The sequence below is a fragment of the Antechinus flavipes genome, chromosome 1 (genome assembly GCF_016432865.1).
Source record: "Antechinus flavipes isolate AdamAnt ecotype Samford, QLD, Australia chromosome 1, AdamAnt_v2, whole genome shotgun sequence".
Classification (NCBI taxonomy): domain Eukaryota; kingdom Metazoa; phylum Chordata; class Mammalia; order Dasyuromorphia; family Dasyuridae; genus Antechinus; species Antechinus flavipes.
The window spans coordinates 677,755,463-677,782,081 of record NC_067398.1 but is presented as its reverse complement, the minus strand read 5'-3'; the positions used below and the strand labels follow the sequence as shown (position 1 = coordinate 677,782,081).

The 26,619-nt window shown below is 36.1% G+C and overlaps 1 long non-coding RNA gene across 1 annotated transcript; it reads left to right on the top strand.

The window, feature by feature from the left end:
• Nucleotides 1-16,574: 16,574 nt before the first annotated feature.
• LOC127545272 (uncharacterized) lies at nt 16,575-26,289 on the top strand. Its single transcript, XR_007949621.1, has 3 exons — nt 16,575-16,677; nt 17,370-19,704; nt 25,865-26,289. It is a non-coding gene; the product is annotated as an uncharacterized LOC127545272 (long non-coding RNA).
• The last annotated feature ends 330 nt before the right edge of the window (nt 26,290-26,619 follow it).

The window sequence follows — 26,619 nt, the reverse complement described above, 5'->3', positions numbered from 1 at the left end:
TTAGATTCCACTGTTGCTGTACAGAGTACATACCATGGCTTACAAGTATTTTCAAATATTACCAGCAGATAGGGGTCCTTATTTTTCAAGAGCACTGACGTGAGCTCCTTGGTTTTCTGCTCTGTAAATAAACCTATTAATTCCTTGAAGTTCATCAAGCATGAGTTTGCAAGAAAAGTTAATGAAAGTACAATGGGTAATTTCAGATAATGATATTCCCAAAATTGTCTGGATTGGGTAATGAATCAAAGATATGTAAAATCTCCTAAAATATACCTGGGACCTTTATATTATGTGATAACATGAAGATACAGGAGCTAGATTGAACCATTGCCTAAAATCCATGCGTTAAATTTTGAAGATTAATATTTATGCCTTGGAAATCAGCAAATACTATAAATTAGGATTTTTTTTGTTTTATTGATCACAAGTCTATAAATAAATTATTGATTTATAAATAAAGTAATCAGTAAAGAAAGTAATAAAATGTTAATAATATGGATTAACTTAAAAGTGCATCATCTGTACTTTCCCCCCCCAGATTTATAATTTATACTATTTAATATACTATTTAAAAATTATAATTTATAATCACAACTTGTATGAAAGCTTCTGTCACCCAGGAGTTACAGTCCACAAAATGTCGGAGCTGGAAGAAGCTTTAAAAAACTTCCAATCCATGTACATATATTAAGATGTAATACTATTGTGCTATAAGAAATGAGTGGGATACTCTCAGAAAAGCCTGAAAAGATTTCCATGAACTGATATAAGTGAAATGTATAACATAACAGCAATATTGTAAGATGATCAGTTGTGATGACACAACTATTTTCAGCAATACATGATCCAGCGAAAGCATTTATGATAGAAAATGCCATCCATACTCAGAAAAAGTCTGAATGCTGATTAAAGCATACTTTTTTGAGGAGTCTATGTTTTCTTTCATAATATGACAATTATGGAAATGCTTTGTATGACTACATATTTACAAGCTATTGCTTGCATTCTCAATGATGGAGAAAAGGAGGGAATCTGGAACTCATATTTGTAAAAATAAATGTTTAAAATTTTTAACATGTAACTGGGGGAAAATAAAATACTAACTTAAAAAAAATCATCCACTCCAGTCCTTAATTTTATAAATGAGAAAATCTCCACCCTCAAATGGGGAAGGAACTTGGCTTATCTCTCTGACTCTAAACTTCTATGTCCATATTTTTGAATTCAAATAACTTTTATTATAGTTTTCAACTTTTGATTATAAATTTAATTATATACTTATGCATGAAACTTTATTCTCAATATATTTTATGAAGAGTGAAAGACACTGAGATTTCCCCATAAACTTGTGATAAACATCTAAAGTCTAGACCATTAACAGAAAAGATAGCTCTAGCATGAATCAGTCTGAGGTGGATACCTTATCTCCTCTGCACCTCAGCTTCCCATAAACAGGGGTTTTGGACCAAAGGATCTGAAATGTTCTATTCAGGTTTAATGTCCTATTTCCTAATTTCACCCCAACCCTGTCGGGTCTGGAGGCTTAGGATAAAGCCACAAAGGTTTCAGAAGTAATCCTTAGATAATGAAAGTCCCACAATGTGTTTTGGACTTTCATTAACTCTTGCCCCAGTTCTTGGAGGCTCCTGTAATATTTGGAAACAGTTGCAGATCACGGAGTGCTATCTAGCAGGAGTGGAATCAAAGGGCAGAAACTCTCCCAGTTCCCACAGAAACTAACCTTGCCTGTAACAAACAAAGCTCATTGTCTTCCTAGACGAGGTCTCCTAGAGGCTTTGCAAGTTTTGTTGTGAAATAACCAGACAATAACGGGTGAGTTTCTTGCCCTGGCCTTGGAATTTCTTTATCAACTGACTGGTGAGTTATCTGAAAAATGACTAAAATGAGGTTATTGCTGTTGTTGCTGGTTTTTTTTTTTTTTTTTTTAATGAAAAATCCCCATGGTAAAGTAGATACACCCAAGTGGCCAAAGCTCAGCCTTGAATCAGGAAAATATGAGTTCAGATATGACCTCCCTCAGGCACCTAAGAGTCAGGAAGACCTGAGTCAGCAAATCATCTCACTTCTGTCTGTTTCAGTTTCCTCATCTGTTAAGTGAGGAGAATAATAGTAACTACCTTCTAGGATTATTGTGAGAATCAAATGAGTAATAATTGTAAAGTGCTTAGTGTAATGCACATACATTATGATGTAATACTATTGTGCTATAAGAAATGAGTGAGATGCTCTCAGAAAAACCTGGAAAGATTTTCATGAACTGTATAAATATTATGTATTATTATTTTTTCTATTGTAATTTTCTTCTGACTCAGTGCATTTTCACTGGCTATCCTCCCTAGCTGAAATTCTCTTGACTTCCTTTAGTTCTTAGTTAAAATCCTTCCTTCTGCAAAAAGACTTTTGAGATTTTCCTTAATGTTCTTATCCTTTTCTTCCGAGATTATCTCTTCTTTTATACTCCTCCCCTCCAGGTGATTAGTTAATGCTTGTTTATTGCCTTGACTTGCTACCTAAGAATAAATTGAAGGAACTGAAGGAAGGGAATAATTGTTTTCCAGTATTTCAAGGACAGGTGTATGGAAAGAAAGATTAGATGTGTTATACTAGGTCCCAAAGGACAGAAATAGGAACAGTGAGACAAACAGATTTGGCATTTACATAAGGAAGATATTTCTAATGGTCGAGTTATCCCACAAGAGAATGGTCTATCTTAGAGCTTCTTAAACTTTTTTCAATTCTGACCCCTTTTTGCCCAAAAAGTTTTTACATGACCCTGAATATATGGGTATATAACATAGTTATACAAATCAAAATACACTGATAATAAAACATAATTTCATGATCCCTACATTCAGTTAGGAGATTCCATATAGGATCCACAGTTTAAGAAGTTGTGACTGTCTCAGATGGGCAGGGAGATCACATCACTGGAGGTATGTAAGAAGAGATTGGAAGAATTCTGATCAACTTGACTGAAGCCAGAAGGCTCTAAGGGGAAGAAGATGCTTCCAGATTTAAAATTATACAGTTCTACTCTTTGTACTCAAGCTACCAATAGTTAGGCAAAGAGAGTCTTTGTCCTTATCCAAATAGCGTTACCAGGAACTTTTCTCCAAAATGACTGTAGAATTTTTTTGTTTACCTGTTCCCTGAAACCAGTGAAAGTTGTGTAATGTTTCCTATTTGCACAAAAGGTAGACATTGAAAGTGTCTTTGTATTGTTCTGGAAATGCTAGCTATAGCCATAAAAGTAAACAGATAAATTGAATGAATTAAAATAGGCAATAAGAAAACAAAACCATCTCCCTTTGCAGATATGACAGTATACTTAGAGAATATTCAAGAATTAACTAAAAAAACTAGTTGAAATAATTAACTTTAGCAAAGTTGCAGGATATAAAATAAACCCACATAAATCATCAGCATGTCTATATATTACCGATGAAGTTCATCAGCAAGAGATAGAAAGAGAAATTTCACTTAAAATAACTGTAGATCATAAAAAATACATGGGAGTCTACCTGCCAAGGAAAACCCAGGAACTAGATGGACACAATTGCAAAGCACTTTTCACATGAAGAAACTCAGATCTAAACAACTGGAAAAAAAAATCTCAATTGCTCGTGGATAGGTCAAAGCAAAATAATAAAAACAGATCAAGGCAAAATACTAAATTAATTTACTTATTTGGTGCCATGCCAATCAAACTAATAAAAAATTCTTTTATAGAAATAGGAATGGTCTTTGTTATTGGTTCTAGCCTAGTTTATTAGCATTTGAGCGCCCTCTGGTGGACCTAAAGCATCCATTGAGTTGGGTTTTTCATTTATTAAAGAGATGAAAGTAATCATAAAATCTTAGAATCAGGACCCAAAAGATTATCCAGTTCTATGCAGAGCAAGAATCATACCTATAACATTTTAGACATGCGTCAGAAGAGAAGAGATGCAGCCCATTCCACTTTTGTAGAGCTATCATTGTTTTATTGATTTTTTAATTTAAATTTATTATTTATTAGTTAATTTAATTTAATGTATTTTAATAGCATTTTATTTTTTTCAATGCAGAGATAGTTTTCAACATTCACCTTTGCAAAATCTTAAATTTTTCTCCCTCTTTTCTCCCTACCTTCCTCTCCAGGATAGCAAGCAATGCAATATATATTAAACACATACAGTTTTTCTAAACATATTTCCATATTCGTCATGCTGTGCAAGAAAAATCAGATCAAGAGAGGGGAAAACCACAAGAAAAATCACAAGCAAACAAACAACAACTGTACAGCTTTCATTGTTAGCAAGTTCTTAAATTTGGTTAAGTTGAAATTTATCAGTGATTTCCCCACTCTGGGACCAAGCAGGGCAAATTGAATCCTTGTTTCCTGGAATCACTGGTTCATAGAACGAGAAAGGTTCTAAAAACCTACTAAAACCATCTACTTAAACCCAAGGCTGAAGAGAATCCCCATATTAGCACAGTGAAAAGAGTGCCCAACTTGGAGTTACAGAGTTCAAACCCCAACTCTGCAGCTTACTTCATGTGTGTATTCAGCAAGTCATTTAGCCTTTCTCTGCCTCAGTTTCCTCAACTGTACAATGAGAGTTGTTTGACCAAATTCCATCTATAGTTCTTTCCAACTCTACCAGTTGAAAAGAGGCAGCAGAATTGGAGTTAGGAAGTTCTGGGTTCAAATATCATTTCTGGTACAGGAGACTTCAAGCATTCTCATAATTTTATGAGCCAACTCATTTTCATTTTGCAATTGGCAAGTGGCATATTTACAATTCTGCTCAGTAGAGAAAAAAATTATTATTATTATTTTTGCTAGAGGAAAAAATTGAGGAGTGTTCCATGTCCAAGTCTGTGAAAAGCCTCTTATCATACAATGATATTCTCCTGGGAGCAGCTAGATAGTCTAGTGAATAGAGTACCAGCCCTGAAGTCAGGAGGATCTGAGTTCAAATTTGAAGTCAGACACTTATTTCTTAGCCATGTGACTTAGGCAAGGATATAACCCCAATTCCCTGAACCAAAAAAAGATATTCTATTATTCTTACTCACTTACCATTGATAGTAAGGAACTATCTGGGCATTTGCATATTTTCGTTGAAGTCCTTTAAAACTCAAGTTTTGTTTTGCAGTTATCTCACAAAACATAATTCTTTGGTCTCTAAGCCAAAGCATGCAAAGTAAGTGATCTGGTTTATGGAGAAAGGTATTAGATGTATGTCTGCAGTTGACCTAATCAACCAACTAGTTAGAATCTTCAAAGTTGGGATCCTAACATTGATCACAGCCTCTAAAGTCAATTCTACTCTGCCCTTGATGAAATCTTGAGTAACTAAGTGAGGTTAACAGAGAAAGACTGAAATATTGATAAGATTACTCCCTGAGGCAAGAAAGGGAGAGTACTGATGGGGATCAGGTTAGCCTGACAGTCCCACCCTCCATGGACTTGCTATGCTATCAGAATGCCAGAATGAAGTTAAATTTCCCCTATAAATTTGTCTGTGACTCATGCCATCTTTGCTCCTGTTTATTTATGAATTCCACTAGCGAACTTGTCTTTTCCATTATTAATTGTTAAATATCCTTTCTTTGCTAAGTATATGCTCTCCCAACTCTATTTTATATTTACCATTCCTGGAGTCTATTGTGTCTCTATTTTGTCTACCATCTCTTCTCCTAACTAAACCTCCCTTTTGCTAAAGAGAACAGTCATTGTGAATTTTTCTTATGACTGAACCCCAGCCTACAGCAATCTCCTCATTTGGTGCTGAAATCCAAATACATCATTTAAAACTAGGAACTGCTCTCCTAAATCACATTATTTGGTGCCAAAATTGCTCTCCTAAATCATATCACTATGTTTCCATACTCCAAGACCATTAAGGATCTCAAATGGCCCACAAACATCACTGAGGGATTATTTCAAGCGGGTACATTCTTTAGCCACAAGACCATGTTGGACCGAAAGCCATGAAGGACAATGTTGAAGGTGATGCTGAGACCCCAACAATCTCATCTTCCAACAACAATAACTAAAGTCCTAACAGCTTCTTCCTTGGTTTTCAGAGGGCAGTCCAGGTAGAAAGTTTTACATCAGTATGGTATACATGCATACAATCAATGCCTTCCTATTGACATCTAACACAACAGATTCAAGTTTTAAAATGTTTTAGCTTTAAGAACTTTATTTACTGTACAGTATTTGTGGCACTATAGATTTTATGTGTTATGAAGAATAAATATTATCTGAAATCCATTTTTTAAAAATGTTGATGTGAACACCAAAGTTCTAGGGAGTTACTAGAGAGAAAAATGTTTTGCATATGACCAGTTTTATTTCGTGTACTTCATTTCATGGGTTATTTCATGGTTACTGTATTAAGAAAAGTGTATTATCAGAATTAATATTTTTTAATATGAGAATTACATGTAAAAGTGTATTTTCAGCAATCTCTAGTGAAAGATTATAATTTCTAGTAGTCACGGGAGTCAGGGACACCTAACCCTTTATTTCCCATAGATTTGATGTATTAAAATTTGCTTGACTTTTGAGCTGTTTTCAAAGATTGTTTTATCTCTGAACGTTAAGGATTGACTGTTAACCTTTCTGAGCTTCAGAATTCTCATCCATAGAATGAGGGTTATAATAACACCTTCTCAGGTGATTATTATGATTTACTAGCTAGAGATTGAGAGTTAGACCTGCAGCTTATAGCCTTTAAGTCAATCAGTCAATCCATGCATTAGGTGCTTACTATTACTGTGCTAAGAACTAGTTATACAAAGAAAGACAAAAGATAGTCCCTGCTTTTAAGGAGTTCAAATTCTTTTTTAAAAGATAATTATCGATACATTGTTTTTTTAGATCACCTACATTTCTTTCTATATCTTTCTCTCTTCTAGAGAGCCATTCTCCCCTTAATTAAAAAATATACATTTTTTAAAGGTGAAAAAAAAATTTCAGCAGAACCAATTAACGTATTAAAAAAATCAGATGTTATATGTAATGGACTTTCCCTTCACCAACCCCCCTTCCTCCCCATAAAAGTAAAAGGTAGTATATATTTCCATATCTCTTCTTTGGGACTAAGCTTGTTTTTTGATAGTAGGTAGCTTTTCTTTCTTAAAAAAGACCAATGACACAATGGGGTTGATGTCTTAACTTATGCACAAAGTCATCAACCTCCTCCACTCCTCCAGTCATTGAAGTCCAGTGGCAAGACAAAGATCAAGATGACTGGCAATGACTCAAGAAGCAGTGGGGGACTTTGGCCTTTCTAAATTAAATTTTTTTCCCCAGATCTCAGTTTGTCTGAGGCCATTCTCAGGCAAAGATGAAAGGCCAAGTAAAAATTAAAACAAAAAAAAAATGGCTCAATTTACTTTCTTTTTTTTTTTTTTTTTAATAACTTTTTATTGACAGAACCCATGCCAGGGTAATTTTTTACAGCATTATCCCTTGCATTCACTTCTGTTCTGATTTTTCCCCCCCTCCTTCCACCCCCCTGCCTCAGATGGCAAGCAGTCCTTTACATGTTGAATAGGTTACAATTCAATTTACTTTCACAAAGATATCAATGTAGGAGGGGGAAGACCTTCAGAGAAAACAATTGCTATTTACACTCATTCTAAGTCATAAAATCTATACAATGAGGCACTGAAACTTGTGTTGGGACTAGTTTTGGCCATTCAACGAAAGTTAAAGGATTGGGGTTTTAAGGTAGAGTTTAGTAGGTTCATTTAAAATACGAACTTTTAAAAGCCTGTTTTTTTAGAGCTATATTTCAAGAAATTAAAAAAACAAAACAAAACAAAAAAAAAAAACAATTCCCCCCCCCAAAAAAAAAAACAAAACAAACCAAAACAAAAAACCGATAATCAGCAAGACAAAAAGTAAATTGCCTCAGTTTTTCTTTTTAAATAAGTGATAAAATGAGAAAGGAGGAGGAGTAACAGAAGGGAAAGGAGAAGAGGAAGAAGAAAGGGAAGAGAAAGGGGAAGGGGAAGGAGAAAAGGAAGGGAAAGAAGTAAAGATAGGGAAAAAGAAAAGGAAAAAGACAATCCCATTATAGCAACATTCCCATTGTATGTCATGATTCTCCCAGCAGCAAGATCCCCAGACTCCCATAAATTTTAATCACTGAAACCTGGCAAGATATCTTGGAGTTTACCAGCTAGATTTCCTTCTTTAGGACCATGCCTTCAATCTAAATCACTCTGACTCTCATTGATTGACTAACAATAGGTCTTAGCCCAAGCCTCCCTTGACCATCGTTTGGGCCCTGATTGGATCGGGTGAAAGTAAATAGCACTTGTTTCTGTTTTTGTTGTTGTTTGTTTCTTTGTTTTTGCCTAAAACTCTAAGGTCTTTTCTCTTCCATATTGAATTTTTTTTTAGACTAGGTAAAAGAGCCCATTTTCTGCTTCATTTCTTACGTAACCTTAATTACCTGAGACTAGTTAAAGACTTTAGTTTTAAATGGTCAAGGTCTCCCATGGCATTCAGGGTTATCTCTAGTCATTCTGATCTATTATCTGGCCACTAGACCCAGATGGCTTTGGAGGAGAAAGAGAGACTGGTCATTTTGCATAGATCACTCTCACTTTATATCCAATTCATTTTCATGTCATAGAATAATCTCCTTGTTGTCATGGTCCTCTTAATGTGTATATAATACACATATTATGTTTATGCAAATAACCATTTTAACTTTTTTTAAAAGTTCATAATAAAAAAAGAATGAACAAATAAATGAAGTAATTTTCCTATAAGATAAACAACCCTAGACTTCTATGTAGGGAGTAGCATTGAATTTCAGTGTCCTATTATATAAACAACATATCAAACAAGACATTACATTAGTACATCACCCTGGTGGTCCCATCTGCAAAGAGTATGGAAGAGGCGTCATCTATCTCACTTTTGCTTGGGGCTGAGTTTGGCCATTAAAATTTTCATAGAATTTAGGTTTTGTCATTTTTTGTGTTCTTTTAATTTACATACAGCTGTGTGTATTGTTTACCTTGTAGGCTTTGTTTCCCTATATTCATCATCTTTATCTTTTCTTAATGGTCAATAATATTCCATTACATTCATGGTCTATAATTTGAGTTATTTTTCAATCAATATAAAATATATTCATAATATATTTTTATATTAAAATAAATTACTATGAAATGTAAATATTAAAATAGTGCCTAGCACATAACAGGCATTTAATAAATGTTCCTTGATTTGACTCCACTCTCCTTTTTATTTTCCTTTCGTATATTGTCTTCTCCATCTGATTATAAGCACCTTGAGAAAGGAACTTTCTTTTCATTATTTCTATCCCTAGGACTTAACATAGTGCTTGGCGTTTGGTAGGTACCAAATAAAAGCTTATTCCATTATATTATTTTGTTTCTAGTTTTTTTGTTTAGTTCTTTTGATAGTTCTTTGCTATCAGGAAAAGTGCTATTGTAAATATTTTGGTGTATATGGAGCCTTTCTTCTCTCAGTGGCTTCCAGTGACTAGGAGAACCTCTGGATCAAAGGGTATAATCACTTTATTTGCAAAATTACAATTTGTGAATGTTTACAATTCATACAATTTGGGTTGCTAAATGGCTCAGTGGATTGAGGGTCACGCCTGAAATCAGGAAGACTTATTTTCCAGAGATCAAATACAGCCTCAGATACCTACTAGTGATATAACCCTAGACAAGTTACTTCATCCTCTCAGTTTCCTTATCTGGAAATGAGTTGGAAAAGGAAATGGCAAATCACTCCAGTATCTTTGCCAAAAAAACCCCAAGTGAGTTCATGAAGAGTTGGACCCAACTGAAAAACAACTGAATAACAGCACAAAATTCATAGTTCCACCAATAATGTATTAATATGTATGCTTGTCCTAAGGAAATCCCATTTACCAGATAAAGGAGACAACATATAAACACATAAGTATATACAAAATACATGCAAGAGTAAATGGAAGGTAACCTTAGAGGGGAAAATTCTAGCAAATGGAGTGACCAGCTAAACATATGAACATTCTGAAAGAAATTCAGAGTCACCTATGGGATGGACGTAATCGGGGAAAGAATTCCAGATATGGGGAACAGCTTGTGCAAAGGCATGAAAGCAGGATACAGGAATACAACAAATGTACCATTATAGCTATTTCATAGAAAATCTTTGTTGTTGTTCAGTTATTTCAGTCACGTCCTACTCTTTGTGACCCCTTTGGGAGTTTTCTCAACAAAGATATTGGGTGGTTTGCTATTTCCTTCTCCAACTTATTTTATTATATACAGTTGAGGAAACTGAGGCAAAACAGATGAAGTGACTTGCCCAAGATCACACAGCTAGTAAGCATCAGAGGTTGGATTTGAATTTAGGAAGATGAGATTTCATAGAATACCCAGAAGAGAGTAAAGTTTAAGAAGACTAGAAAGAGATGGGAAGAGGTCAGCCAGACCAGCTGTGAAAGATTTTTAAATGCCAAACAATGACTTCATTTATGTATTAATTCATTTTTATTATATATTGTATATTAGATTAAAATATATAAATATATACTGTGATATTTATATTATGTATTAATATAATATATGGTATACCACACAATACATAATAAATTAATAATAATTAATATATTACAATATCATATTATATGATATAATGTATTATATATCATTATAAAAAACAGATAAAATGGGTTTTTCCATATACATAATATATATATTATATATAACTTTCTCTTCTTTTAAAATATATTCCTCAGCCTCTAAAACAATGCCATATGGGGTCTAGTAACTGAATGTGGGGGACCCTAAATTATGATTTATTATTAGCAAATGTTTGATTATATACCAATTTTATATATCCATATACTCAGGGTTATATAAAAATTTCTCACATGAAAAGGATTGGTGGGAAAAAAAGTTTAAGAAGTCCTGGTATATTCAACTTCTAGCTTTCAAAATTGTCCTGCTTTTCTGTGATTCTTTCTGATCTTCCTTCTGTTGTCTTCTGTATATTTTTAATAAAATGCTTCTTCATCTTCTTTCCTTTTTTCTTTCATCTTAGTTCTACCTGTCTCTTCTTCCCATGAGACTTCCAAATTGGAAAAAACAAACATCCTCAGAACCCTTATTAAAAATATTTTGTCAAATCAAACAAATCCCAACTTTGGACATATCTGGAAATGTGTGTCTCGTGCTGCCTCTCGATTCTATCACTTCTCTGTCAGGAAGTGGGATGTTTTATTATCTGCCCTCTAGAATCCTGGTTGGTCTTAGCTTTGGTGAGAATCCTTAAATCTTTCAAAGGTCAGGTAATAACTTAATAGTTGATCCCTGATCTTCTTTAGAATGCTGGTCTTTTTTCAAGGCTAGGCTCGGGATGTTAGGGCTTCTTTTCTCAATTTTCCATGTATTGTGTTTATTTGTATACTTGTCATATCTGGTGTGAATTCCATCGAGACAAGGATTTTTTTTTCTCTTTGTCTTTTAATACCTAGTACTTTGAACAACTGGGTGGCAGATGAGATCGAATACTGGACTTGGAATCAGGAAGGTTCCTCTTCCTGAGTCTAAATCTGTCATCAGAAATATATTAGTGTATATGATCCTGGGCAAGTCACTTCACTCTGTTTATCTCTGTTTCCTCATCTGTAAAATAAGTTGAAAGAAAGAAATGGAAAACCATGCCAGGATCTTTGCCAAGAAAACCCCAAGTGGGGTCAGTACAAGAGATATGACTGAAAAACAACTGAACATCAACCCTGTATCTTGGGGGCAATGACTAAAAAGAGGGCCTCAGAATCAGAAAAATCTGAATTAAAATCTAATGTCTGATAAAGCTAACTGTAAACAAGAACAAATCAATTTACTTTACAGTAGCCTGAGGCAAATCTTTTAAGACTCTAGTTTATAGAGCAGAATCCTGTCTGCTTTGGTAAAGGATGTTTCCTCACATAGGAGTTCCTCATCCTAGTGAAACCACAGATCCCAAAACTAATTCTAATGAGGTAGTATTTTTTTTGTCCATACCTGTCATTTTTTTTGCCTAGGAAACAATCTGACTTAGACCTCATTTTACTTGAACTCTATGCAGTTTTTTGACATTGTTAGTCCTCCCCTCCTACTGAACACATTCTTTCTTTTTTTTTTGCTTGAAAGTATATTTTTTGTTTTAATTTTTTTTTTTAGGTTACACCCATACATTTTTAAATATACACTTTCCTATTGGAAGAGAAAAATCAGAACAAAAAGGAAAAACCATGAGAAAGAAAAAAAAAGGTGAAAATAGTATGTATTGATACATATTCAATCTCCATAGTTCTCTTTCTGGATGCAGATGACATTTTTCCATTCAAAAATTATTTGGATTGCCTTGGATCACTGAATTGCTGAGAAGAACCAACTCCATCATATAATTGATCATTATATAATCTTCTTGTTATTATGTACAATATTTTCCTGGTTCTGCTTGCTTCATTCAGCATCATGTCTATAAATCTTTCCAGGCTTTTCTAAAATCAGTCAGTTCATTTTTTTCTTACAGAACAATAATATTCTTTTAACATCCATATCCCATAATTTATTCAGCCATTCCCTAACTGATGGGCATTCACTCAGTTTCCAGTTTCTTGCCACTACAAAAAGGGCTGCCACAAACATTTTTACACATATAGGTCTTTTTCCTCTTTTATGATCTCTTTGGGATACAGACCCAGTAGAGACACTGCTGAATCAAAGGGTCATGCATTCTTCTCTTAACTTTTCTCTGCACTGCTCTTTCTGCTACCCTCCCACCTCTTTGCTGAAGATGTCTTTGCTCATCTCTTTCCCATCTACAAAACATAGACGTCCCTCATGGCTTCATCTTAGACCTCTTTTTCTCCACTCTATATTCTCTTGGTGATCACATCTATCCCCAGAGTTCATTTATCATCTCTATACAGATAACTTCCAACTCACTAAACTCACTCCTTTGGGTGAATGAGAACTCAGATCCCACAATTGCCTTTTAAATCTCTCCACTTGGATATCCAGTTGATATCAAGTTGGCTACTTAAAATAAGGCTTCTTCCCTAAATCCATTCAAACTTCCTTTTTTTCTGTCAGGGGCATCAGGAATTCTTAACCTGAGGTCTAAGAACTTGCTTTTAAGAATATTCTCATTTCAACTAGGAAAGGCTTGGTTCTTCTCAGTAGTTCAATGATCCAAAGGAATCCCAATAGACTTTGGACAGAAAATGCCATCTGCATCCAGGGAAAGAACTAAGAAAACTGAATGTAAATAAACACATTCTATATTCACTTTTTTTCATTTAAAAAAAAATCTCCACCATGGTTTTTCTCGTTTGCTCTGATTTTTCTCTCTCAACATAATTCATAAAACAATGTGTATTAAAAATAAACTAAAAAAATAAAATAAGAATATTCTCCTTTGATATTCCGTGTTTTTTTTATTTTATGCATTTACAAATATTATTCTGAGGAGGGGGTCCTTAGGTCTTACTGAGACTGCCAAAGTGATGCCCAAAAAAGTAAAGGATCCCAGTTCCAGACACCCAGATTTGCAGCCTTGTAGCCATTCTTGACTCCCCTCCCACACCCTTCCCTATTACTCCTCATTGCCCATAAGCCTCTACATCTTGTTGATTCTCCCTCCACGGCATCACTAACTAACATTCACCACTGTACTAGCCCTGGATACACTGAACCACGGTTGTTATTTGAAGGCTATCAAAATCTGCCCCATTCTAGCTCCCAGGCTTTACTGCCTACTCTTCCCCTTCACCCTCACTCTGTTTCAGCCAAACTAAAATACGAGCTGATCCAGGAATGTGACATTCTGGCTCCTGTTTCCAGGCCTTTGCCCAGACATGATTGGAATGTGCAAATTTCGTCATCTCTGCCCTTAAGATCACTAGTTTCTTTTCAGGCTCAGTTCGAGCCCTGCCTCCTAAATAAAGCCTTCCCTCAGGACGCTGGCTGTTACTGATCTCCTCTATTCAAACCATATTTTATGTGCCTGTGTGCATACACATTCTTTGTAACGTATGTTCCTTTAAGACAGGGGCTGTTCTGTTTGTCTTTCTATCCTCAGCAGCTAGCCGTGGACTTTCATAAAATAGACACTCATTTTTTTCATTTTCAAATATATTTTAGTATTTTTATTTTAATTTATATATAATTTATAATATTAATTATATAACATAATAATTAAACAATAAATTTAATTAATTTTGTTAAATAATTCTTAATTATAGATTAAAAATATTGCATTCACTTTAAAATTTTTGAATTACAAACTTTCTTTCCCTTACCCTCTTCCCCCACCCATTGAAAAGTCAAGCAATATGATATCGAGTCACGTAATACATATTTCCATATTAACTATGTTGCGAAAGGAACATACATGAACATTTTTTAAAATTAATTTTAAAATATGTACAGAATACCTGAAAAGAATTTCATAAACTGATGCAAAGTAAAATATACTGTGTACAAAGTTGTTTTATTTGTTTTGTTGTTGCTGAGATGACTGGGGTTAAGGGAATTGCCCAGGGTCACACAGTTAGGAAATGTTAAGTGAGACTAGATTTGAACTCAGGTCCTCCTGACTTCAGGCTGCTGCTCTATCCACTGCACCACCTAGCTGCACCTTACTGTGTGCAAAGTAACAGCAATAATGTAAGATGATCAGTTGTGAATGACATAAGTATTCTCAGCAGTACAATGATCCAGGACAATACTGAAGGACTTATGATGAAAATTGCTATCTAAACCCAGAAAAAGAACTAATGGTGTCTTTTTTTTATTCCTTTTTTTTATTATAGCTTTTTATTTACAAGATACATACATAGGTAATTTTTCAGCATTGACAATTGCAAAACCTTTTGTTCCACTTTTTCCCTTCCTTCCCCCCATTTCCTTCCCCCCATCCCCTCTCCCCGATGGCAGGTTGACCAATACATGTTAAATATGTTAAAGTATATGTTAAATACAACATAAGTATACATGTCCAAACAGTTATTTTGCTGTACAAAAAGAATCGGACTTTGAAATAGTGTACTATTAGCCTGTGAAGGAAATCAAAAATGCATGTGGACAAAGGTAGAGGGATGGGGAATTCTATGTAATGGTTCATAGTCATCTCCTAGAGTTCTTTCCCTGGGTGTAGCTGGTTCAGTTCATTAACTGTTCTACTGGAACTGATTTGGTTCATCTCATTGTTGAAGATGGCCACGTCCATCAGAATTGATCATCAATTGTTGAAGTCTATAATGATCTCCTGGTTCTGCTCATTTCACTTAGCATCAGTTCATGTAAGTCTCGCCAATCCTCTCTGTATTCATCCTGTTGGTCATTTCTTACCCAAAATAATATTCCATAATATTCATATACCACAATTTTTTCAGCCATTCTCCCACTGATGGGCATCTACTCAGTTTCCAGTTTCTGGCCACTACAAACAGGCCTGCCACAAACATTTTGTCACATACAGGTCCCTTTCCCTTCTTTAGTATCTCTTTGGGGTATAAGCCCAGTAGTAACACTGCTGGAACAAAGGGTGTGCACAGTTTGATAACTTTTTGAGCATAGTTCCAAATTGCTCTCCAGAATGGCTGGATGTATTCACAGTTTCACCAACAATGTATCAGTGTCCCTGTTTTCCCACATCCCCTCCAACATTCCCCATTATCTTTCCCTGTCATTCTAGCCAATCTGACAGGTGTGTAGTGATATCTCAGAGTTGTCTTAATTTGCATTTCTCTGATTAATAATGACTTGGGAGCATTTTTTCATATGGCTAGAAATACTAATGGTGTCTTAATATAGATTGAAGTGAACTTTTTTTTTTAACTCATTTTTCTTGAGGGTTTTTTTTGAGGGGGGATTATGTTTGCTCTGACAACATGACTATTATGAAAATGTTTTGCACGGCTGTACACGTATAATCCATATTAAATTGTTTTCATTCCACATATTGGATTTAAGATATATTTTAACATCTTTAACATATATTGGATTGCCTGCTATCTCAGGGAGGGGTTGGGGGAAGGAGGGGAAAATTTGGAACACAAGGTTTTGCAAGGGTCAATGTTGCCTCAGGGGGAAAAAATAAGAGAGAGAAAACCTTTAGAGTAGTGGTTCTCAAACCTTTGTTCTCAGTATCTTCATGTTGTTTAAAAAAACGATCGGAGATCTGTTCAAAGAGTTTTTGTTCACACGGGTTATATTTATAGCTATTTACTATATTAGAAATAAAAAAATTTGAATTTGTAGACCCTTTGAGAGGGTTTCAGAGACCCCCACAATTCTTTGGACGACACTTTGAGGACCATTGCTTTAGAGTGAGCCCTGGCAAGTTCAGAATAAAGACCTGGTGTTAGTCAGCAGGCACTCAGCCCTCATCTGCCATGCAAAGCATTGTCCACCAGAGGGCCCTTTCGGGTAACTCTTTAATTCTCAGAGCCGGCCGCCTGTCTCCCGTTAGCTCCACCCTTGAAGTGGGTGGAAACACTTGTCTCTGAGGATTTGGTGTGAATTTATTAATCAGATCATGGCTCGCTAGGCGGGCGCCCATGCTCCTGGCTCCTTCCCTTTGTGGCCCCGCTGGCTCACGCATACATATGGAGCGTACAGGTAGGATGGTTGCGAGCGTATGGAGGAAGCAGGCGCGTGGTCAGTATTTAGGAGGCGTCCAAAACAAATCTCTCTGAAACTGGACCGGCCCCGGGATCTTGCGCTGGGGCATTGAGTAAATGACATAAGGGAAGTGCGACTGCCCGAGCACATACTTGGGGTAGGGACAAATCCAGGCCAGAGGTCAGATGACCAGCCACATAACGGGAGCCCCCTCCCTCCCCCTTCGCCTTTTCTGGGTTTTATTGTTTTGTTTTGAGAGGGAGGCTAGCAGCTTGCCATTCCGTTCCATTCCATTGGTTGACGCCAGGAGCAGAGAACAAGGGGGAGCGGGCTGCTGAGGCAAGAAGCCGCCGCTGGCCGCTTGCTGGTGACTGCTACTTCCCCCGCACCCCCGAAGTCCGAACTTTGGGCGAATTGGATCAGATGAGACCGAGTTATCGGGGTGAGACTGGCCAGCGAGCGAGAGCGCCCTGGCTGAAAGCTTCTTGAGGTGGATTGAGTTGGGGGGAGATTTTTTGGGTTTTATCTTTTGGGGTTTTGGGGGGTACCCCCAGCACTCAGCACAATGCCTCGCACAGCTGCTGTTTCAGTCCTTTCAGTCCTGTCTGACTCATGTTGATCCCATTTGGGGTTTTCTTGGCAAAGATACTGGAACGGTTTGTCATTTCCTTCTTCAACTCATTTTACAGATGGGGAAATTGAGGTAAACAGGATGAAGTGACTCGTCCAGCATCATACAACTAATACATCTCTAACGACAAATTTGAACTCAGGAAGATACTTTCTAGACTCTATCCACGTTGCCACCCAACTGTCCAATTGAATTGAATTGAATGAAATCTCAGTAGCTGGTGAGATCAACTGGGAGACAACTATCAACCCCTAGGACTTCCTTCCTATTTCTCCATCATTTGAAGAGCCAATCCTGTGGTTTCCATGCCCTTGGTCTTTCTCAGGACCTGCACATGTGGAAGGGATTCAGGTGGGAGAGGGAAGGGGACGCAAATCAGCAATGTGTCCCAAAAGAGAGAAGTATTTGACAAAGTTCTTGAAATTTTTACTTTAAGATTTCCCATAGAGAACGTTGTACACAGTAACAGCAAGATTCTGTGATGATCAACTGATGGACGTGGCTCTTCTCAGCAATATGGTGATTTAAAAGCCATTTCAATAGTATTGGGGTGGAAAATGTTATCCAATGAGACAACTATGGAGATTGAATGTAGATTGAAGCATAGTATTTTCGCCTTTGTTTCTCATGTTCTCATGTTTATTCCCCTTTTTGGTCTGATTTTTCTTGCACAACATGATTAACATGGAAATGTTTAAAAGGATTGAACATATTAAATTTTAAAAAAAATTAAAGATTATTTAAAGTATGGGAGCAGTGTGTGTGTGTGTGTGTGTGTGTACCACTGAGGGTCCAATCCTCACACCGTATCTAATATCCATTTAGAAGCTTAGCGATCTTTCTTCTAGAAATATGTAAAGGAAAACCGTCTTAATCCTCCTTACTTAAAAGTAAGTGAAAGTATTCTCTAATTATTTCCTGTTGGCTTACTGTGTGATTACAAAAAGCCTTTTAAGGTCTGCTGAGGCTGAACCCAGTGTGCAAACTAAAGTCTCAAACATAAACACTCTCTTGCCTGGATGTAAACAAAATAAGAACTGCTGTGAGCTGCTAGATGTAGCTTACTCTCCCTTCCTTACCTGGTCACCCTGTGGCTGTGAATGCATGCGAGTGTGTTTCTTCTATTTCTATTATGCTTGCTTGAACTTGAGGGAATGAGTAGTGGATAGGAAATGGACCACATTATGACCTTGTGAGCTTCAAAAGTTTGGAAGAGGTAAACAGTATTCTTTACAGTTATTTTTAAAGGAAGTTCTCTTTCTATCTTTTGCTGTCAGACTTTGTTGGTAACATACAGAAATGCCAGTGATTTATGTGGATTTATTTTGTATCCTACAAACAGTACTCTCAGTGAACAAAACTAGAAGCAGTAGTAATCTAGGTTAGGGATTACTACTGCTTCTGGAGAATTCAGCTGAGATCTCAAACTTTAGCTTTGGTAATTAACTGGATAGTGACAAGAGAATGTCTGGCTCAACTTTATTGCTTTTATTAACTTAAGATGAACAGCATATAACTAGCTAGAGTTCTGGTGTTAATAGTTATTTTGCAAATTTCAGCTTTACCCCTAATGTTTACTGATCAGTTTATTTTTTTGCTTTCTATTCTTTGTTCTTTGATGGATAAATCTTTGCCTTCTGTAAAATTCCATCGTGTCCATTCTGCTCATGTAACTAAGACCAATATAAAGTTGCTGAAAATGACTGCTCAGAGTCCACTGTATATCCTTGGTCTGTTCTCTGAGGGTTTAGTAAATCAGATCAGTTTTTTTTTTTTTTAAACGTGATTCTGCCAATCATCCTTATCAATGAATCTTTTGACAACACTAAATAAATGCTGGCTATTATTATAGCCAAGTGGGGAATGAGGGATCCAAAGCCATACTGTTTGTCCAATTTAAAAAAATATATATATTTGAAATTACCACTAACAATAAACCCAATGGTTACAACAACATATAGTCATTTCCATACCCCTAGATCACTGTCAAATTCTGAAACAGAAAGACCTAAGATGCTCATTTTCTGTGAAATTCTGGGGACAAATCACTTGCCAAATCATTCAGTTTCCGCAATTATAAAACAGTAATAATAGCACCACCCCCACAGGCTTGTTGTTAGGATCAAATGAGACAATATTTGTAAAGCACTTAGTACAGTGCCTATTCATAATAGGTGCTAATGCTCATTTTCTTTTTCCCTCCCTTTATACAGAAGGAAATTGAAGCCCAGTGTGGAAAAAAGAAATCACTTAAATTCATATGAATCAGTGGCAGATTTGGGACAACATCCCACAAATGGACCTCTAGCCTAGTTCTTTCTCCATTTCCAAGTTTGCATAAGGGACCAAATTTGAGTTATTTCTGGATTTTGATGGGAAAAGGCCATGTAGTGGTAAGTATATTAGGAAATATTTATAAAGTGCTTACTATGTGCCAGGTACTGTCCTAAGCACTCTATTATTATTATAGTACTCAAATATTATCTCCTTTAAACTTCATAATAATTCTGTGAGGTAGGTATTATTAAATCATTACTTCCATTTTATAACTGAAAAAACTGAGAGAGATTACAGTGACTTGCTTAAGGATCTGATATTTAATTTGGGCTTTTAAAATTTGTTCTTTTTTTAAGCTTTTTATTTGCATGCCTAATTAATTGATTTCCTTTTTCTCTCTTCATATAACTATTTTGAGATGCAAAATTTTCTCAAGAACTGCTTTGGCTGCATCCCATAAATTTTGGTGTGTTGTCTCATTTAGTATGTCATTGTCTTGGATGAAATTCTATGAGTTGTTTGACCCACTCATTCCTTAGAATTAGATTATTTAAATTCAAATGGTTTTTATTCTGTCTTTCCCTGGTCCTTTATTGAATATAATTTTTATTGCATTGTGATCTGAAAAGGAAGCATTTACTATTTCTGCCTTTCTGCATTTGATTGTGAGGTTTTTAATGTCCTAATGTGTGGTCAGTTTTTGTGCAGATGCCATGTACTGCTGAGGAAAAGGTGAATTTCTCTAGAGCTCTCTCATATCTATGTTTTCTAGGTTTCTATTAATCTCCCTAGTTTCTTTCTTGTTTATTTTATGATTAAATTTGTCTAATTCTGAGAGGGGGAGGTTGAGGTGGCTCACTAATCAAGTTTCTGAGCAAATAAGTATTTGAGATCACATTTGAACTCAAGTCTTCTTGTCTCCAAGACTAGCTCTTTGTTTACTGAGCCACCTACGGGCTTCATATTATGAGTTTCTGATCAAAGGAGACCCCCTTCAGGTCCACTTGAAATTGCTAGGGGGCGATTAACAGGGACAATGGGGTAGAAATTTTTACTTCTTTGGGACTTTAAGCAACTATATTTGTATTATTTAAGGTTCAGGTAATAGATAATGAGATTTAAGAATGTTGTCTCTGATTGATTCATTTACATTTTGTAAAGAGTGTGCTCCTTTCAGACTTGGACTAGCCTATTTGATTTGAAAATACCAGACAATTTGGCCAGAGATTTGAAGAGATAGTAGGCTTGCCCTTTGGTTGGGAATAGCTTCAGAGAGAATTTAAAAGCAGTTAACAGAGGTGGTCAACTGGTTATAAAGAAAGATCTCATCTTCAGTAGATTTACAGACATCCTTTGGAGAGTTCAGCAAAATAAGGGAGGAGATTTTTCTCTTTTATAGAATAGTATCTTCCAGTGCTTGAGAAAGAAGGGAAGGGAATTTGGTAAGACAAGGAAAGAAGTTAGAAAGGTTGGGAATGAAAGAGACAGAAAAGTGCTAATGAGGTGAGAAGGTGCTAATGAGGTGGGAAAGTATTAAAGTGGTGAGAAGGAAAGTGATAACTTTAGTAGGTCAATATTCCCCAAAGCAATTTGTCCCTGGAGTTCTTCTCCGGAGCTATTAACAAGAATGACAAAAGACTGAGCTTCTCATTTCCAATAATTATGGAGAGCAGAGGAATTTTGCAATGACTTTCTAAAATTATTCAATATTTATATTTTTGCCAAAGCCAAATAAATGATTGTCACCTTAAAAGTACCATGGGGTAGGTCACAGGCTTTCTGTCAAGAAAACTTGAATTCTAATCCTACCTCTGACATTTATTATCATTGGGACCATGGACAAATAATTTAAGATCTATGGACCTCCATCATTTTATTCACAAATCCAAGAAGGATGTTTGATGTTTCCATCAGAAGACTCCAAGTGTGGAAACTTCCTCCACCCAGAGAAAATTTAAACCTTTCTTAAAGACTTAATTGATACATTCTAGGAAGTTGTCCAAAGGTACATATAGGTTTTATATGATTGTACATGTATAACCTATATCACATTGCTTACTATCTTGGGGAGGGAAGAAAGGAGGAAGAAAAAAATGGAAATCAATATCTTATAAAAGTGAATGTTGAAAATTAATAAATAAATGGTTTATTTATTTAAACCAAAAGTACATATAGGTTGTGACTTGTTACACTAGTTTTAAGCATTTGCTTTTTTTGGTAGAAAAATAAAAAAGAGATGTGGATGAGATACATTACTCTACTTAAATTGCTAGTGCTAAAGAGTCTTTAATAGACTAATGTAAGTTTGAAAATAGATCCCTACAATAAAGGAAAATGATAAATGTTGGAGAGGATATAGGGAAATTGGGACTCTAGTGTACTATTGGTCGAGTTGTAAATGGATCCAATCATTCTGGAGAATGATTTGGAACTATGCCCAAAGGAACTGTGTATACACACCCTTCAGTGAACAAGTTGCGGTATATGAATGTACTGGAATATTGTTGTGCTATAAAAGATGATGAGTAGCTAAATCACTATTGATCAGATAAGTGCAAATTAAGACAGCTCTGAGGTACTATTACACACCTCTCAGATTGACTAAGACGACAGGAAAAGATAATGATAAATGTTGCAGGGAATGTGGGAAAACTGGGACACAAATAAATCATTGGTGGAGTTGTAAACTGATCCAACCCTTCTGGAGAGCGATTTAGAACTTTGCCCAAAGGGCTATCAAACTGCATATCCTTTGATCCTGCAGTGTCTCCACTGGGTCTGTATTCCAAAGAGATCTTTAAAAAGGGAAAAGGACTCACATGTGCAAAAACGTTAGTGGCAGCTCTTTTTGTAGAGGCTAGAAACTGGAAACTGAGTGGATGCCCATCAGTTGGAGAATGGCTGAATGTGGTGTTCTCTTCTTTTATATAATATAAAATGGTTCTCTCTGGGAGCAGGTTTCTTGGGGAGGTTTTCTGGAGGCAGCCTTAGTTTCAGTTAAGAATAATAATCACCCAAATGTAGCCAGGTGTTAAAAGTTTAGATCTTTTATTGCTTCCTCCAAAATAGCCCAGTTAGTTTTTCTTAGAGGGTTATTTTTCTGCTTGGTTCCAAGAGCTCTTGCAGTTGTCCCTTGCCTCTGCTTTCTTCAGCCTCCAGCCAGCACAAAGGTGGAAGATGGAATGAATCTGTCTTGCCTCAGAGAGGGGGCTTCTAGTTCTCAATCTCCCAGAGTGCTCCTTCCGAGTCCGGTCTCCTTGCTTAGGGCTGGGGCTGCTTTCTGGAGAGCCTTTCAGAGCAGCCTTGGTCTCAGTGGGGGAAGTGCAGGAGGCCAGCCACCACGGTGGGATGAATGAATCTGTCTGAGACTCCTAGAGAGGGGTTCATCTGAACTGACTTGACTGGCTCACTGAAGCTCTATTTATGCTCCTTCTCCGAGAATGGGATTGTGGGATCTGAGAGTGGGATTATGGGTTTCCTCCCAGAGTGCTCTCTGGCCCTAAGAGCTTCTTGCTTATATGAGCTCTCTAAAGGTGTGAACACAAGCATTGTTTCTATCAGTTCTATTTAGGACCTTGTTTCAAGTTCTGGCCCATAACATCTCCTCGTAGGATCAGATCAATCATACTGAACCATGCTAAATTAGATAATTATTGTCTCTATCAATTCTAATGACTTAACAGCTTGTAAGGATTCCAACAGCTGAATAAGTTGTGGTATATGAATGCTATGGAATATTATTGTTTTGCAAGAAACGACCAGCAAGATGAATACAGAGAGGCTTGGAGAGACTTACATGAACTGATGCTAAGTGAAGTGAGCAAAACCAGGAGATTATTATACACTTCAACAACAATACTGTATGAAGCTGTAAACTCTTTTCTGATGGATGTGGCTCTTTTCAAAATGATTCGGGTCAATTCCAATAGACTTGTGAGGGAGAGAGCCATCTGCACCTGGAGAGAGGGTTGTGGGTACTGAGTATGGATCCTAGTGTAGTGTTTTCATCTTTTTTGTTGTTTGCTTGATTTTTGTTTTCTTTCTCAATTTTTTTTTTCCTTTTTGATCTGATTTTTCTTGTTCAGCATGATAAGTGTAGAAATATGTATAGAAGAATTGCACGTGTTTAACATATATTGTATTATATATGCCATCTAGGGGAGGGAGTGAGGGAAAGGGAGGAAGAAAAAACTTAGAACACAAGGTTGAATGATGAAAACTATCTTTGCATATATTTTGAAAATAAAAGGATATTATTTTTAAAAAAAGAAAAGAAAAGAAATGATGAGCAGACAGGTTTCAAAAAGACCTGGAAAGACTTGTGTGACCTGATGCAAAGTGAAATAAACAGAACCAAGAAAAAATTGTACAGTATCATCACGTTGTATAATAATTAACTATAAATGACTTAGTCCTTCTCAGCAATGCAATTATCCAAGACAATACCAAAGTACTCATGATGGAAAATGCTATCTACATCCAGATAAGGACATGATGGACTCTGAATACAGAACAAAGGATGCTATGTTCACTTTATTTTTTCATAGATCATTCCTTTTGGTCAATTTCTTTTCTTTCCTTTTCTTTCTTCTTCTTCTTCTTCTTTTTACAATCGACTAATATTGAACTATGTTTTACATGATTGTACATAAATAACCTATATCTTTTTTTTTAAACCCAGATCCAAATCTTTATTTAGCTATTTGACTTTGGGCAAGTCAAAACTGCTCTGCCTTTGATGAACTGTTTTTCTTTCTTTCTTTTTTTTTTTTTAAATAGCTTTTTTATTTACAAGTTATATGCATGGGTAATTTTTCAGCATTGACAATTGCAAAACCTTTTGTTCCAACTTTTCCCCTCTTTCCCCCCATCCCTTCCCCCAGATGGCAAATTGATCAATACATGTTAAATATGTTAAAGTATAAGTTAAATACAATATATGTATATATGTCCATACAGTTATTTTGCTGTATAAAAAGAATTGGACTGTGAAATAGTGTACAATTAGCCTGTGGAGGAAATAAAAAATGCAGACAGACAAAAACAGAGGGACTGGGAATTCTATGTAGTATTTCATACTCATCTCCCAGTGTTCTTTCACTGGATGTAGCTGGTTCATTTCATTACTGATCTATTGGCACTGATTTGGTTCATCTCATTGTTGAAGAGGGCTACATCCATCAGAATTGATCATCATATAGTATTGTTGCTGAAGTATATAATGATCTCCTGGTCCTGCTCATTTCACTCAGCATCAGTTCATGTAAGTCTCTTTCTGAAATCATCCTGCTGGTCATTTCTTACAGAACAATAATATTCATACACCACAATTTATTCAGCCATTCTCCAATTGATGAGCATCCACTCAGTTTCCAGTTTCTGGCCACTACAAAGAGGGTTGCCACAAACATTCTTGCACATACAGGTCCCTTTCCCTTCTTTAGTATCTCTTTGGGATATAAGCCCAGTAGTAACTGCTGGTTCAAAGTGTGTGCACAGTTTAATAACTTTTTGAGCATAGTTCCAAATTGCTCTCCAGATATATAACCTATATCAAATGACTTATCATTATAGAAAGAGGGGAAGAATGGGAGGAAAAGTAGGAGAAAAATTTAGAATTCAAAATATTATAAATTGTCTTTAAGTATAATGAAAAAAAATACTATTAAAAAAAGAAAAGAAAAGAAAAAGAAGTTCCTGGAGAATTTTCCCAGGTCTCTGTGCTATTTAACATTTTAAAAATGTTAAAAGTCAAATGATGAGTCTTTTTTGTTTGTTTGTTTGTTTGTTTTTACAAGGCAATTGGGGTTAAATGGTATCTAAATGGCACACAGCATCCTCACCACAATTCTGGGAGGGAGGTACCATTATGATCTCCATTTTACAGTTGAAGAAACTGAGGTCAGAGATTAAGCGTCAAGCCCAGAGCTTCCTAACTAGTAGCTGAGTTTGGATTTGAATTGAATTCTGCCAAATTCCAGGCCTAGGGCTCTGTCTACCTACCTACTAAGTTGAAGAACAGCTGGAAACTGGAAACCAGGATGGTGAAGAGTCTTGGGATCATACTATGTTGCTATGCTGGATTCCATGTTGACTTTGAATATTGAGTCTTTGTTCCCCTTTGCATCTGTCCTGGGCTGTGGACTGATGATATAATAGCATCCCACAAGAGACTATGCTGGGGAGACAATGAGGCTTTCTATTGTACTGACACCATATGGCCCTTTGAGAAATGGAGCCTCTTTGGTATGTTTCATTCATTCTTTTTCATTTCAGAGTCTCTGAACATGATGGTTTCAAAGGACAAGTGAACAAATCATCCCAATCTGGAAATCAGAATCCAGTCCATATTTACAATTAATGCTACATTGAGCCCAGTGAGCAGTCTTTGTATTGGCAGAAGAACTCATTCAACATCAATCCCAACTTTGGCCGTGAACTTGCCAGGACCAATGGTACACAGTAACGGAACTCATTTTCGAGCTTTATTTTTCTCCCCATACCACCCTCTACTGACTAAGGTAGCATGGTAAGGATTCTCAGAAATACAATGATCCAAGACAATTCCAAAGGACTCATGATGGAAAATGTTATCCAGATAAAGAATTGGAGTGTGTGTGTGGAGTGTGGAGTGTGTATATGTTTGCTCTTTCTATGTCTTTGAAGTAAATATCCTCTTGTAAAAGTTACCCAGTGTTAAATGGTTGAATGGAATGGGGTTGTTAGTCATTAGTCTCTTTAAAATCAGGGGAACATAGTGGAGGCTTGAGCTAATATCAGTAGAGAAAAGACATTCACAAATCCTTCCATGTATTCTGAAGACTGAAGGGAAATATAGTCCTGAGAGAGCTGAACTTTAGTATTCATATTATGTGAGCATCGGTCAGAGACTAGTATTCCTGAGAATGAAAATGGAGAGGGGATGGAAATAACCTGATGAATAACCATAAATTCAAGAGTTTCCAGTTTTTAGAGTTCCTTAAGAATCTGACATTGGCCTTTCAGAGAGAGAGAACTTCTCAATAATGTAC